The sequence below is a fragment of the Palaemon carinicauda genome, chromosome 41, assembly GCF_036898095.1.
Source record: "Palaemon carinicauda isolate YSFRI2023 chromosome 41, ASM3689809v2, whole genome shotgun sequence".
Classification (NCBI taxonomy): Eukaryota; Metazoa; Arthropoda; class Malacostraca; order Decapoda; family Palaemonidae; genus Palaemon; species Palaemon carinicauda.
In genome coordinates this window covers 5,292,280-5,308,448 of record NC_090765.1, presented here as the reverse complement: position 1 = coordinate 5,308,448, position 16,169 = coordinate 5,292,280, and the positions used below count along the sequence as shown (strand labels likewise).

Genomic DNA, 16,169 nt, shown 5'->3' with positions numbered 1-16,169 from the left:
TGTAAGAATATATATATACAGTATATATATATATATATATATATATATATATATATATATATATATATATATATATATATATATATATATATATTCCTGTAACTCTGAATTACAAGCACTTGGTCCCACAAACTGCTTAAACTTGAGTGTTGTAGTTAGGAAAGGGGAGGGGTGGGAAGGGTTGAATCTGTGGGTATATATAAATATCTATCCGTAATTTTTGACAGGTCGCGTACACTAGTATACGCCCAACACATGATCATACGCTACTGGGGTCTACCGCAAAGCCGAGTCCTTCAAAAGAAAGCAACCATACTCACCCCATATGAATGGGAAAAAGCACATTAACATATATATATATATATATATATATATATATATATATATATATATATACATATATATATATATATATATATATATATATATATATATATATATATGTATATATATATGTATATATATATATACATACATATATACATACACACACACACACACACACACACATATATATATATATATATATATATATATATATATATATATATATATATATATATATATATATATATATCTACGTATGTGTATGTGCATGTCTACTGTCGAGATGATAAATTCATAAAATTCATATAAAGTTTTGTTAGAATTACAAACTGAAATTTATATAAATCAAATTTGACATCAGTCGTCTTCACAAAACTCATGAACCTCACACTTAGAACGCAATTCACTTATTTACAGATATATCCTGACGTTGATATAGAAATATGATGCTAAATGGCCAGTGTCACTGGTGTCATTTTGGTAATTTTTCTCCAGTAATGTTAAATTTCTCAGTTGAAAATCATTTACTTATGAGTTTAGGCTATTAAGGCTTTGACTGGGTTGTGCCTCTGGTATGGATTCTTGTCAGATTTTAAGCCACCCCACTTGACCCCCTTAATAGAAAATTAGAGTAGGGGCAGTTGCATATTGAGTGAGAAGGGTCTTCAATTTCTGTTTTAAAATGAGGTATGCAAATGAAGGTATTTTACTGATAAAGGAATTTAAAGTAGAGTATTTTATAGCGCGTTTTTAATACTGTCTATTATTTTCTTTTACCGCTATACTACATAAAACTGCAATGTCAATATAATTTCATTGACAATCTAACCAAACACGGGGAGACTTTAGAAGCACACACGGACTATATATATATATATATATATATATATATATATATATATATATATATATATATATATATATATATATATATATATATATATATATATATATATAGAGAGAGAGAGAGAGAGAGAGAGAGAGAGAGAGAGAGAGAGAGAGAGAGAGAGAGAGAGAGAGAGAGAGAGAGAGAGAGCATATAATGTTATTCTTTCTTTATGTATTTAAAAGACTGTATATGATGTATTAGCGAGCAAATATTTATGAAATGAGGGTGAATGAAAGATAACGGAAAAGAAATCCCGTATTAACTTCCATGAAACGAGAAAGGAAATCATAGCTGATTTCGTCCCGGCAATTTAGTTCACGGAACACATTAAGGGGAAGAATGTGACAGAAAAGGGTGTTCAAAGTGACCCCTGTTTGACACTCAACCAACAACTTCATCCACGCTGTCCAGTGGCAACAGAGCATATTATTAGAACGGTTGACCTTATATAAAATATGAATCTATTGGATATTATAGATTCGTGCAGATTTGAGCCACACACGAATATCGGAATAGGAGTTTTTAAATGTCAGGAGGTCATGACAAGTTTCACCTTCGGACTGAGGAAGTCTATCTAACCCAGGAATCCGGAGAAGCGTGTGGCACCTTCGGCATGGTAGACTATACAGCGAGTTCGCGTGTAGTCTACAGTTGAAGTGGTGTGTGTGTGTGTTTCTTTCTTTTTTATGTCATTGCTTGGTTTGATATTCTTTTCCAGTTTACACTTCACTGTTAGTTTTGCTTGTATTCAATATTTCATTTGGCGGCGTCTTTCAGCGTTCTAAAACTGAATTTCCTCTAATGACTTCTTATATTTGGACTGCCTATATCGTTACCAATCATATATATATATATATATATATATATATATATATATATATATATATATATATATATATATATATATATATATATATATATATATATATATATATATATATATATATAATATAAATTGCCGTTGTTAACACTACTGCTAACAATGCTATTACTCTTGTATGTTTGTGGATAAGTCCATTACTTAATTTTCTATTCTTATCATTGTTATCATTAATTAACGATATTTTGTGCATTCCTTGTAGTCTGTTTATCCTCTGGAGGAATGTGGAGGAGAAATAAATTCTGTTTGCATATCTCTCTCATTTTCTTTGGAAGCAAACAGTGTAATTCTCCAGATTTATTTTAGATCTAAAAAAGTAACTCATTCCTTACTATACCGTGATAAACACCCAATATGCACCTCACAGGAAGATACGGTAACGAAAATATCGTATTTGATTTTACCGATATTCGCGATAAAAAAAAAAAATCTTGATTTGCGATGATGTATTATCAGTCAAAATCTATCTGTAGTATCCTGCATCTATTATTAAATGCCTTGATTCAATGGAAAATGTATCATATCTTCACAAAGTTTATTGAAATGTTATTTGCTTCATCTATCATAAATCATGAAACTTTGGTCGGGTGTTCTAAACTACATGTTACAATAGACCACGCTGTAGATTTTTCCTTTTCCTGTACTTTACACGGTATAATTGAAGTGTGCTTCGAATTAGTTCGAAAGGGTTCGTAAGGATTTGTAATACTATACATGAATGTTGAAATGAAACTTGGCCACTTCTTAAATGAGACTTCTTCTCTGCTTGGTAAATTCAACTTATTGTTATCATCATTAATACAATAACGAAGCAAATATCCAAGCAATATTATGTAACAGAATTACTTAATAAGATTGTCTACCTTCTAATTTTCGATATCAACATAAACGAATATTTAAGGGTCTTCAAAAGTTAGAATAATCACAGTTCTAGGAACCTTATAAAACCTTCCATACCTTTTTAGGACACATTTACGGCATTTACTCTTACACTAAAATTTCACGTCTCTCATAAATGATTCCCCTGCTATAACTAGTCTAAGTAGGGCTTGATATCAAGGGTCAATTTCCAATCATCTTGTTTTAGATTATGGTGCTTGAGAGATTGTCTTTGATTTAGCACGGATCAAGACTGTTTTCTGGCTAAATTGGGCAATGTCGCCAGATCTAATGGTGCCTACGTTTTTCTAGAGTATCTGCAAGTTTGAAAGAAGTTACAATAAACCCTCCCACCCCCTCACAGTTGCCAGAAGCTACAGACGCTGTATTAGTGGCTTTGGTTTCCTCTGCTGTCTATTAATTTCTGATCTCGAGGGTTCTTTTTATTGCCACCGCTGGGTATTCAAGAATCAAGACTTTGACACACCTTCTGATAGAGAGCATTTTCTATGCTAGAATGATTGATCTATATATTTCTTGAATTACAAACTGCATTAAGGACCTCTTAATTGTTGAAGAAGGAGACTCAAGCTTCCCACTGCTCAACATCATTAAAGTTCATCTTTATTTCCCTAGTCTCAGGGTTTTGAAGATCCTTCGTAAAGTGTCAAAGTTCATTCCATGCTGAACTGACCTAAGATGAAGAGCGCTATATTTCTGTTCCCTAATTTTACATAATTTCTTTTTTGTTGAGGCAACTTATTATATTGATTCTGTAACCAATCATCCCACTAGTAAAACCTATTTCATGTTTCAAAGAGTGATAACACATACAGACACTTGTCTGATCAATTTCACTTCAATTTTTGAGCTTCCAGCCTGAAGATCTTAAATGGTAACTAGAGGGGCAGCACTCGGTAGAGCGCAGACCTCCGCCGCGGCAGCTTATTTCTCGACCTTTTGCTCGACTTTGAGTGTGACCTTTGACCTTATCATGTATTAATTGGCGTGGATTTTCATACACTCAAATATGAACCATGTTTGAAGTCTCTGTGACAATGATGTCCAAACTTATGGCTGGTTATATGAATTGAACATTTCGCTTGACCATGACCTTATAAAATTTAATAATTTCCTGCTTTTTATATAACAGTTAATCCCTGCAAGTTTCATTTCTCTACGATGAAATTGTGGCTAGGAAGCTGTTCACAAACACACAAACAGGGGTGAAAATATAACCTCCTTCCAACTTCGTTGGCGGAGGTAATTATTTAGTTGTTACGATTATCTATAAGGGGGTCAGTGATTCTGAACAATGCCTGAGAGGAGTCAGCAATATCAGGGAAAAGAGGTCATTAGCGTATATATCAAATGCTTGAGAATATTAAGGAGGTACCACGAATTTCAGGATATTCAGTCAAGGTCTACTTCCACAAGGGTCGACTCCATAACTTATCCATTATATTAACTATAGATTGATGTATTAATGTATTTTCACAAAATAGCGTTAATAACGATGGCATTGTCCTACTCTGAATAACTCATATCAAAATTATGCCAGAAGAAAGGCAAATTGTAGATAAGTATATAGAAAATATGACGGGATTTATTAATAAACATTTTTCTTTTTAATGCAATTTAAGATTTGAGTTTCTTACTTCCACAGGTCTAGATATATTTTTTTCAAATTACGTCTCGCTAGCATCTGGTACCGGAAACTCCCATAAATACCTTATATTATACATACATACATACATACATACATATATATATATATATATATATATATATATATATATATATATATATATATATATATATATATATATATATATATATATATATATAAAGAAAAAACGTGACACTCTCCCCTTTAAATTTATTGGAGTAAATTTCTAAAATAATTTCATATGGCTTCAAAAGGCCCACAATTTCTTACATACATATACCAAAGGCACTTCCCCCAATTTTGGGGGGTAGCCGACATCAACAAGAAACAAAACAAAAAAGGGGACCTCTACTCTCTACGTTCCTCCAGCCTAACCAGGGACTCAGCCGAGTTCAGCTGGTACTGCTAGGGTGCCACAGCCCAACCTCCCACATTTCCACCACAGATGAAGCTTCATAATGCTGAGTCCCCTACTGCTGCTACCTCCGCGGTCATCTAAGGCACTGGAGGAAGCAGCAGGGCCTACCGGAACTGCGTCACAATCGCTCGCCATTCATTCCTATTTCTAGCACGCTCTCTTGCCTCTCTCACATCTATCCTCCTATCACCCAGAGCTTTCTTCACACCATCCATCCACCCAAACCTTGGCCTTCCTCTTGTACTTCTCCCATCAACTCTTGCATTCATCACCTTCTTTAGCAGACAGCCATTTTCCATTCTCTCAACATGGCCAAACCACCTCAACACATTCATATCCACTCTAGCCGCTAACTCATTTCTTACACCCGTTCTCACCCTCACCACTTCGTTCCTAACCCTATCAACTCGAGATACACCAGCCATACTCCTCAGACACTTCATCTCAAACACATTCAATTTCTGTCTCTCCATCGCTTTCATTCCCCACAACTCCGATCCATACATCACAGTTGGTACAATCACTTTCTCATATAGAACTCTCTTTACATTCATGCCCAACCCTCTATTTTTTACTACTCCCTTAACTGCCCCCAACACTTTGCAACCTTCATTCACTCTCTGGCGTACATCTGCTTCCACTCCACCATTTGCTGCAACAACAGACCCCAAGTACTTAAACTGATCCACCTCCTCAAGTAACTCTCCATTCAACATGACATTCAACCTTGCACCACCTTCCCTTCTCGTACATCTCATAACCTTAATCTTACCCACATTAACTCTCAACTTCTTCTCTCACACACCCTTCCAAATTCTGTCACTAGTCGGTCAAGCTTCTCTTCTGTGTCTGCTACCAGTACAGTATCATCCGCAAACAACTGATTTACCTCCCATTCATGATCATTCTCGCCTACCAGTTTTAATCCTCGTCCAAGCACTCGAGCATTCACCTCTCTCACCACTCCATCAACATACAAGTTAAACAACCACGGCGACATCACACATCCCTGTCTCAGCCCCACTCTCACCGGAAACCAATTTCTTGATATAGAATAATTAATATAATAGTATATGAAAGGATATGGAACTCTATCTATCTATATATACATATATATGCATATATATATTTATATACAGTATATATATATGTGTGTATATATATATATATATATATATATATATATATATATATATATATATATATACAGTATACCAACATTACAGAGAAAGGCACAAATGTAAGCTAAACCCACCTGCTAGGACCAAGACCATATGAGCATGGAATTATTCCACCCTTTCATTTGTAATAATGGACTTTCAATCTGAAAACGAGAGTCCTAGAACATTAATTCAATCCCACTGGATTCCAATGAGCAAACCCTTGAACATAGTTCTGCAAAAAGAGGTACAAACAATATTTGGGGTGGCTGAGAACAGCCTAAACTATTGCTAATAACTTTGGATACAAATCTTTTCCCAGCCATGATTCTTTCTCCCATTTCTCCAAGCTGTGAATTTTGACACAAGTGGAAATATTCATGACATTTATTGCAAAAGATTACAAATATTACTTGGAAGAAATAATCAAAAGAGATTGGACAGAAAGATGAGAAAAAGTTAATAAAACAATCAAAGGCTGAAATAAAGTAACAGAAAGAGTATAGAAACATTGAGTCACTCTGGGGGAAAATGAGTTTTCTCCAGTGTGAGAGCCCTCTGTTTCATCTTAATGCCCCATAGCTTCATCAAGACATTCTCTCATCATGAGAGAGCTCTGACTTGAGATGGCAGAGGCCCACACTGATTGACTTTGTATCTTCATGCAAGAAATCTCTACAAAGCTAAAAGGATATAGTATCTGGACACTTCATAATTCTTCCCACTAACGTAAGGGCTGTGAAACTTAGGTAAGATATGACGTGTCCTTTTCAAGATCACAACCGAGCTCCCATTGAACACCAGGCATCTCAAGAATTATGTCACTGTAATATCATAGGGATGAAATTTAGAAGGTCTCAAACAGTTGTCATGGACATGTACTTGGACATTGTAACAAAATTGGGTACAACGATGAACGGGAAAGAACCCCATGAAAAGATGAAAGAGCCTGCGAAATTCTCTTATTCTTTTGCTGTTCAGGGTTTGAATACAAATGTTGGCTGTACAAACTAGTTTATTTACATTGAAATCCGACACGAAGTCACTCCTTGTGAGCAGAAAGGTACACAGAAATAGCCCACAATTACAATCCAGATATGTTTCTACACAACCCGTAAAAACTTGAAATATAATTCTGTTACAGAAACAAAATTCGAAACATCTGAATTGAAGGCTTACTATTTTTTTTTTTTATCAGATACCGCTTCGGATTCTGTCCTAGAGATAAAGTGCCGATGTTCCTGAAATGAACAAAATGTCTTCAATGTTGTCTTGTGTTTGCTATAAGTCCGTTTTCATGCCATCACATTGCTGTGAGGTGCTGGGCAACATTTTACAGTATTTTGCTGATACTAGATAGCAGCGAGACAGTCTTTAGTGAAACACACACATTAATGGCCTCCTCAGGTAATCGAGTATTGCAAGGCCAGTGCCCTGAGGCCGAGGTACCTTTTTATTTCGGAACCTGAATTCTTGTGGTTGGAAAGTCTGCTCTAAGCTCCCTTTAAGCAAGAACTGGTTCTTCTCCACCAAGGGATCTAATCCCTACCGAAGAGCTTCTTTGGCAAAGGAAGTCCATGATCTGCTGAAAAGATGTTCTGACCAGAGAGACAAGATTCTTTGACCTCCATCATAGAGAGAGGTCACTTCTCTGTTAGATAGCTGCAGGGAACCAAACAGATACACAGACATAATTCCTGAAGCCAACTGGGGGCTTCTCACTTGAAGGTGTAGGAAGTCTCCATCCGTGAAGAACTGCATTTTCACGGTTTGGGAGATCTGTGAAAGAGCAACTAAAAGAGAAGAATTGACATAGTTTTGTTTCTCTCAGGATCCCACTTAACTTGGAGTAACTTAAGGGTGTCCTGCAGATCTAGAACGGATGGGAAAGTTCATAAGATTAGTCCCAAGTGGGACCACTCCCCTGCTGCAAGTATGACACTACTAGGCTCATGCTCCTATTGACCAAACAGAAGGGTAATGGTCATTTGGTGAGCTCTGAGCCTTCCTTCCAGAAGAGGAGAGTGGCCTGCAAGGGAGCTTGGTCCAGGCAGGACCAATTAGCCTACATGAAACTGGTAAAACAGCAACAGATATCAAAATGGGCTGAAGCTTGGCTTGACCAAATCTGAAGCTACCAGTTAGCATGTAAGTCCTAATTGTAAGACCACCCATCCTATGTCATACAGGAATAGGAAAGGTGGTCACATATGCCCCGCCCTCAGCTGGCCTTCAGTGCTGGAATCTGTTGTTCCATTCCAGGCAGAATCATTCACCTACACCAGGTGTAACAAAAACACCTGTCATAACGGGTTCATCTCTACTTGACAGAACCTGAAGATAATGGTTAGCACATACATTTGTGTCATTCCATTTCGGAGTTAAATAGAGCTTGCAGTACATACCAAAGAACTTCTTACAAGATACCTCCTATGAGACTACTACTACTATTCTTTCTCTTCCTCTGAGAAGAAATGTTTGGAGACGAAAATACAAGAAAGAAGGTGTTGGTAGAGGAGAAAGAATAAGCAAACTCAGTTTCTTCCCCTTGTTTATTGCTACCATCAGGGGTCAAGCAGATCCTATCTGACCAATAACAAATGCCCACACTTCCTGAGCTTTCCGAGACAGGTATCTAAGGAAAGATTTCCCTGTTGATCAGCATTAGCTTTGGCATAAGATTAGGCTTTAATTTGACTTGAAATGATCATACCCAAAGAAGAGTTGGTCAGATAATGAATGCTTTAGTTGAAAACGAATACAATATAACCATAAAGAGACATATCATGATAAAACTTAGAAATAAAAATAATGGGTTACAGTACTCAAAACTGCACTCTTTGGTGTAACGTGTGGTGTTACAGTTCCTCCTTTGTTTTAAACAAATTACTCAGTCCCTCACTATCTGAAAGAAATGACAATCTTTTTGGCTGATGTATTTGACAGTAACCAGAGCAATAAGAAAATCAACATGCCTAGTCCCGTGACTCTGGAGATAAGCTGGCTAATTCGGCTTTTTGGTTATTCAGAATTAAGATTCTTTTACTTCACCCTGATGCATGAACATAGTTGGAGGCCAAAATTTATTTCTAGCATTTCATGTAAACACAACTTATTTGTTAGCTTATAGGTTTTCTGTTTTTTTCTGCCAGTTAGGTAAAGGGATTCCTTTTGCATTTTTGGGAGAATCATTAATGTTACTCATTAGATAGATGAGGCCGTAGCAGCTCTAGCCCTACAGATTACTGCCTAGATTCTATAACTCATATGTTTTTTTTTTTTTTAAGTTGTTTGAAAATTCCTGAACGTATATGTTAAAAGTAATCTTCTATTCCTTAGTTTGCCCTTTGACTTTTGCATGGGCCTACATATTCAAGCACATGATTTTCTCCGATTATGAAAAACAAAATTTCTTCTGTCACACCATTAAATCTTCTCTACCACATACTCTCAACACCGTCCACATTGCATCCCTATCAATTCTACCACAAGTTTCTTTTTAAATTCATGTATAGGCCTACCATTTACTTATCTTTACCTTTCCATTCAAAATACGGGTAGGCCTACCTTATTTCACTACGTCATAAGGAAGGATAGAAAATGATTTTGACTCCATCAACTGGATATGTTTGCCTTCTGGCTTTCAGGAAGTCGCCCGAGAAGAGGGAATATAATACCATACCTCACCAATTATGGGAACTGTTGACCAACTGCCATGTACACAATTTACTCAATAGATCAACAGAGGAACTTTAATGGAAAACATAACCAAATCCTTACTGCCCGCTAGAGGATTAGACAAGTCTTATTTATACTCATAAACACAAATATACATACATATATATATATATATATATATATATATATATATATATATATATATATATATATATATATATATATATATGTGTGTGTGTATATACATATGTGTATATATATATATATATATATATATATATATATATATATATATATATATATATATATGTGTGTGTGTGTGTATATATATACATATGTATATATATAAACATATACTGTATATATATATATATATATATATATATATATATATATATATATATATATATATATATATATACATGGATTCAGAAACTTACCTATTCATGCTCACTCGATTGACTTGTTATGAATGGGTAACGTCCCTCAATTAGTTAATTCTTCGCAAGGTAACGAAAATCTGTCATAGCTCGACTGCTTATTTATAGGAGCAAGTTTATAGTTATATACTTCATTTCCCAAATATGCTTAATCAGAAGAGTATAATGAAATAGGAGTAAAACGTGTTTGAGTTCTTTTTTGACGAATAATAATGAAAGATTGAAAATATCAAATCAGACTATGGATAGGTTAAGTAAAATTTGGAAATCAAATCGCCTGAAATCACACATAAAAATCAGGCTATAAATCAGTTTAGTGAGATCGATGTTACTATGTGGACATGAGTCATGGTATGACAATGAAACAATCTCCAACAGATTTTGCAGATTTGAGAACAAAGCCCTCAGAAGGATATTGGGAGTTAAAGGGAAGGACAGGATTAAAAATGAAAAGATAAGAGAGATTGCTCGAGTTCCTTACGTTGATGAGATTATGATGAGGGGTACATGGAGATGGTTTGGTCATGATCTTTGCACTCCCCAAGAGATATTAGCTCACCATACGTTCAGATGGGCTCCACAAGGCACTAGAATAGTTGGAAGACCCAGGCCTACATGGCTGAGGATTATGAAGCGCGAAGTAGTAGATAATGAATGGAGAAGTATTGAATTAAAAACTCAAGATAGAGACGACTGGGGAAATCTAACAGAGGCCATTTGAGTAAATGGGCGTAGGAGGAGTTGATGATGATGACAATAATTAGCAGTTGCGAAATGAATGGTTAACATCACAGTAACATTCACAGCATTGTTTTTTTTTCTTCTTTTTTTTTTAATCTTATTCTCAAGATACTTTGCAAAAGTAGCTTCAACCAAGCATAATAAAGTTTTGTTTAAAATAGTTATACAATTAATACCAGTTGATAATAATAATAGTACAGAATTGTCACGGTTGAATCAAAAGAGCAGTAGCTATTACAGTGGACTCTGTAACAGAGGTGGGGTGCATTTACATTGTCTAAAACGGAAACACAGATTTCCGTGGCGTCAGCGTTATTTCCTTTCTCAATACCAACGCAATTATTGGAAACTGCCATTTGATAACAAAGCAGGAAGTTCACCAGTTGGGATCCTCGCCCTCTTTTAGGGATACGGTCGCATCACATTACCAGATGCTGAACTGTGAAAATATCTCTAAATACTACGTAATATTTGTTTTTATTTATCATTAAACTTTTCCTATCTGATATACTTCATGAAATATATTTTCTAAAAAGTAAATGAATGTGTAATTTTTCCCTTGGAAGTTTTCAATAATTATTTACTGTTGGATTTCAAAAAAGACAAAAAAAGACAGATAAATAAGGAATAACTGTAGGCTTACATATAATTGTCGAGTAGCAAAACATGAACTTTGCCATACTATCACGGTATGAAACTTTCGAAATCCCAATAGTTAATACTTCGGCGACAATTAATTTCTATTTTACTAAAAGGGGCATTAAACTTACCTATTCCTTTCAAGACAGTTCTTCTTCCAACTGTATTGAGGTCAACTGTGATACACTGTCGTCACACGCCGGTGTTCAGACCGCGAGCGATGTATTTCCCACCTGAGCCAAAACAGTACTGCCTTGCTTGCCCTCGAGGCTCACTAGAGTAAGCACGCTTCCTTCCGGTTCCGACCTTTAACCAGAGTCGATGGGTCGACGTCTCACACGGTTAGCTCCCCTCACAAAGCATGGCTTGTAACGTATCTTAATTATGTTAATTCATAAAATTTGCGTTTACTTATTTTTCCATTTCAACTCCAACTTGGAATTGATATAGTGTAGCTTTCACTAGAATTGTTGTTTAGGTATAAAAATTGAAGGCAAAATTGGTGGCATCCGGACAGGTGGGTTATGAGTGAGGGTTAGAAGTCACGCTAATCGGATATCCACGTGTTCGAATCGCTTTACGCACAAAATTTTCAAGATATATTTGGCATTCTTGCTTTGTTGGTTCCATATCCATCACAACATAGCGAAAGACCAGAATATTTGGCAGCATTTTGGTGTATAGACTGGAATATTAGCCCAATAGGTCTAGGGCTCTCTCTCTCTGCAATAGGCAGTAATGAAAACCGAGTTATTCTGTGTGCAGTGTAATTTTCCGTTATGAGAACGAGTTACTCTACTCCGATTATCTGTGTGTGCGTGTGTGTGGAATTTCCAGTTATGAGAATGGGTTATTCTATTCCGATGATCATCTCTCTCTCTCTCTCTCTCTCTCTCTCTCTCTCTCTCTCTCTCTCTCTCTCTCTCTCTCTCTCTCTCTCTCTCTCTCTATATATATATATATATATATATATATATATATATATATATATATATATATATATTATATATATATATACATATATATTTCTTAGGCCTTCACGTTACACTTACCTGGCCAATCTCGTCCTTCCGGTTTCCCATTATGTTGAATTGATATATCACATGCTATTGTTACAGTATTTGAAATGCAATGAAGCTAAAAATATGTTACATTGGTGCAGTCTGGAGGTAGCATGACGATTCCATATATTCACTCCGATGTTGCAATTCACAAAAAAGTGCCTTTTAACAAATGTGAACATTACTATTGACTTCCCCTTTGTTGTGAAAGCATGGAGATATCGGTGATATCTCAATTCATAATGTTCTAATGTTTCATTCATGATTAAGGCATAGATTCTCGATCTAATGATAATAATTACATAAATTAGTTTATCCAATAGCCTGTGGTGCAGAAAGATTTACTACCCACGCAACGTCAGAAGCAATAACCAACTGGGTAAGAACATTCAATGTAAAGTGCTTGTTTAGACTCCGTTAATGCTACATTGTTTATATATTATTTTACAAGCCAAGCTGAAGCCTTAACTGTAAACGCAGAATGCTGCCAACAATTGGGGAAAAGTATGAAAACCAACCCAGTACGGATTACGAAACAAAAATAAATGATAAACGTTAATACACTATTATAATAAAGTTAATACCTAAATGAACATGATCATATAGTGCCATAGCCTCTGCACCATGGTCTTCCACTGCCTTGGGTTAGAGTTTTCTTGCTTGAGGGTACACTCGGGCCACACTATTCTTATCTAATTTCTCTTTCTCTTGTTTTGTTAAAGTATTTATAGTTTATATATGAATCATTTATTTTAATGTTGTTACTGTCCTGAGAATATTTTATTTTTCTTTGATTCCTTTCCTCACTGGGCTATTTTCCCTGTTGGGGCCCCTGGGCTTATAGCAGACTGCTTTTCCAACTGGGGTTGTAGCTTAGCAATTAATAAACGGATTTTGAGCGAAGCGAAAAATCTATTTTTGGGTGAGATAGCCATGGCGTCCTGATGGAAGGTTCCTTTTTGGTAGCTTCCTTGGGTATAAGACTACTAAGATATTCCCAGAGAATTTAACCACAGGTTATCACAGAATTCTAACTTCTGGAGCGAGTATCTCAAAGGTTTCCCTTTAAGACATCGTAATACAACAGGGGACGCGCATGTCTGAACGCGCCACATAGCTATCTTCACCCCGAACAGAGTTAATGCTTCGGTGTGTAAGGACTGAGAATAGCTGGGAGCCGTTCCACAGCTAATCTCACTCGTGGCTACTACTGATACTCGAGACGTAAACAAACGGACGCCATTGCTCTAATGACGTCACGCCCGTCTTCATCCTGAAGCCAGTTGCTGCCCATCACCATGATACAGTTGCATAGGGTGGGAACAAAACTGGACGAAGTAGTAGGGAGGGTCCATCAGGACGCCATGGCTATCTCACCCAAAAATAGATTTTTCGCTGTCCCTTTGAAGGTTCTCAGTTTGGAGAGGACTTTCAACAGAAGGTTGGTGGGAGGGAACAGGTAGATCTTGGACCACCTGTTCCAGTCCAGTGACATGGCGTCCACCGCTTCTGCTTTGGGGTCCTCGTACGGGGCTACGTACAGAGGAAGTTGATTGTTGTCGCTCGTTGCAAAGAGATCTATCTGAAGTTCTGGGACTTGGTGAGAGATGAAGGAGAACGATCTTGCGTCTAGAGACCATTCCGACTCTATCGGGTTTGTCCGAGATAGAGCATCCGCTGTCACATTGCGGAATCCTTGTAGGTGAACTGCAGACAGGTGCCACTTCTTCTTCTCCGCCAGACGGAAGATTGGGAGAAGCACCTGATTTATCTGGGGCGATCTTGAGCCTTGGCGATTGAGACAACGAACTACCACCGAGTTGTCTAGGGTTAGACGGATGTGGATCGAGGGCGGCGGGGATAACTTCTTCAGAGTTAGAAGGACCGCCATGGCCTCCAAGATGTTTATGTGGAACGTCTTGAATAGTGGAGACCAGGTACCTTGAACCTGTTTCTGGTGGGAGTGACCTCCCCAACCTTCCAGTGAGGCATCCGTGTGGATGTTGAGTGATGGAGGAGGGTGTTGGAGAGGAATGGACCTTTTCAGGGCCTTTTCTTCCGACCACGGCTTTAGGAGGCGTCGTAGTCTGTTTGGAAGCCGTCTCTTGAGGTCTCTTCGAGCGATGGATGCCGAGCGTCTCCAGACTCCCGCGGCATCCTTTAGCTGTGCACGAAGCACTGGGTTTGTCACTGAGGCGAATTGTAGAGAGCCTAGAACTCGTTCCTGCTGTCGTCTTGAAATGCGTTTGGATTTCAGTAGTCGCTTGACAGACCCTGCTATTTCCTTCCTTTTCTTCTGGGGGATGGAAAGGCGGTGTGACTGAAGATTCCAGTGGATTCCCAGCCACTGAAACTTCTGAGCTGGAGAGAGGCGAGATTTTTTCTCGTTGATCTTGAATCCCAGGTGTTCTAGGTACTGGGTAACTTCGTTGCAAGACTTTGCACACTCTTCGGGCGATGGAGCCCAGACTAGCCAGTCGTCGAGGTAGGCCATCACCTGGACGTTTCTTAGGCGGAGCTGTTGTACTATGGCATCCGCCAGTTTTGTGAAGATCCGAGGGGCCACATTGAGGCCGAAGGGCATGGCCCGGAAGGCGTAGCTTTTCCTTTGGAGTCGAAATCCTAGGTAGGAGGAAGCGTGATGGTTCATTGGAATGTGCCAGTAGGCATCCGCCAGGTCTATAGAGACCGTGTAGGAACCTTGAGGCAGAAGGGTCCTTATTTGTTGAAGCGTCAGCATCTTGAATTTGTTGTTCTCTATGAACTTGTTGAGGGGGGATAAGTCCAGAATGACTCTGAGTTTGTCTGAGTCCTTCTTGGGAACACAAAACAGTCTCCCTTGGAACCTGGTGGACTTTACCTTCCTTATCACCTTCTTGTTCAAGAGGTCTAGAACATATTCTTCCAGAAGGGGGGTTGATTGCTGGAAGAACTGCTGGAAGATTGGGGGTGGTTGCGTCCAACTCCAGCCTAGACCGTTCTTGATGATGCTGTGTGCCCAGGGATCGAAGGTCCAACGATCCTGGAATTGGCGGAGTCTTCCTCCCACCGGAAGCACTTCATTGCTTCTGGTGTCCCGAGGACTTGTTGCCTCGGCCGCTAGCTCCCTTTCCTCCTCTACCTCTGGAGGGACGGCGAGATGCGTCTCTGCTTGCACCCCTGAACGAGCCTCTACCTTTGGCATGAAAGGTAGTTGATGGTTGCTCAAAGGCAGGGGTGAAGACCGGTGACTGTGACAACACCGGTTGGGGGACCAATTGAAAGGTCTGTTGTGGTTGGGCAACCACTTGGGAGGTAGCGGGTCCCGGAAACTGACGTCTTTGCTGACGTTGCTGGGGTTTTGACTTCTGAGGTTTCCTCTTAGGCTGAGGTCCATCGTCCTGAGAGG

General features: G+C 38.0%; 1 protein-coding gene across 1 annotated transcript in view; it reads right to left on the bottom strand.

Annotated features, from left to right (window-relative positions):
- Nucleotides 1–12,006, bottom strand: part of LOC137632206 (uncharacterized) — a 164,252-nt gene extending 152,246 nt beyond the window's left edge. The window contains exon 1 of the mRNA XM_068364092.1: nucleotides 11,852–12,006. The gene's annotated coding sequence lies outside the window, so the exon portion shown is untranslated. The remainder of the gene's footprint in view (nucleotides 1–11,851) is intronic.
- Between the last annotated feature and the right edge of the window lie 4,163 nt (nucleotides 12,007–16,169).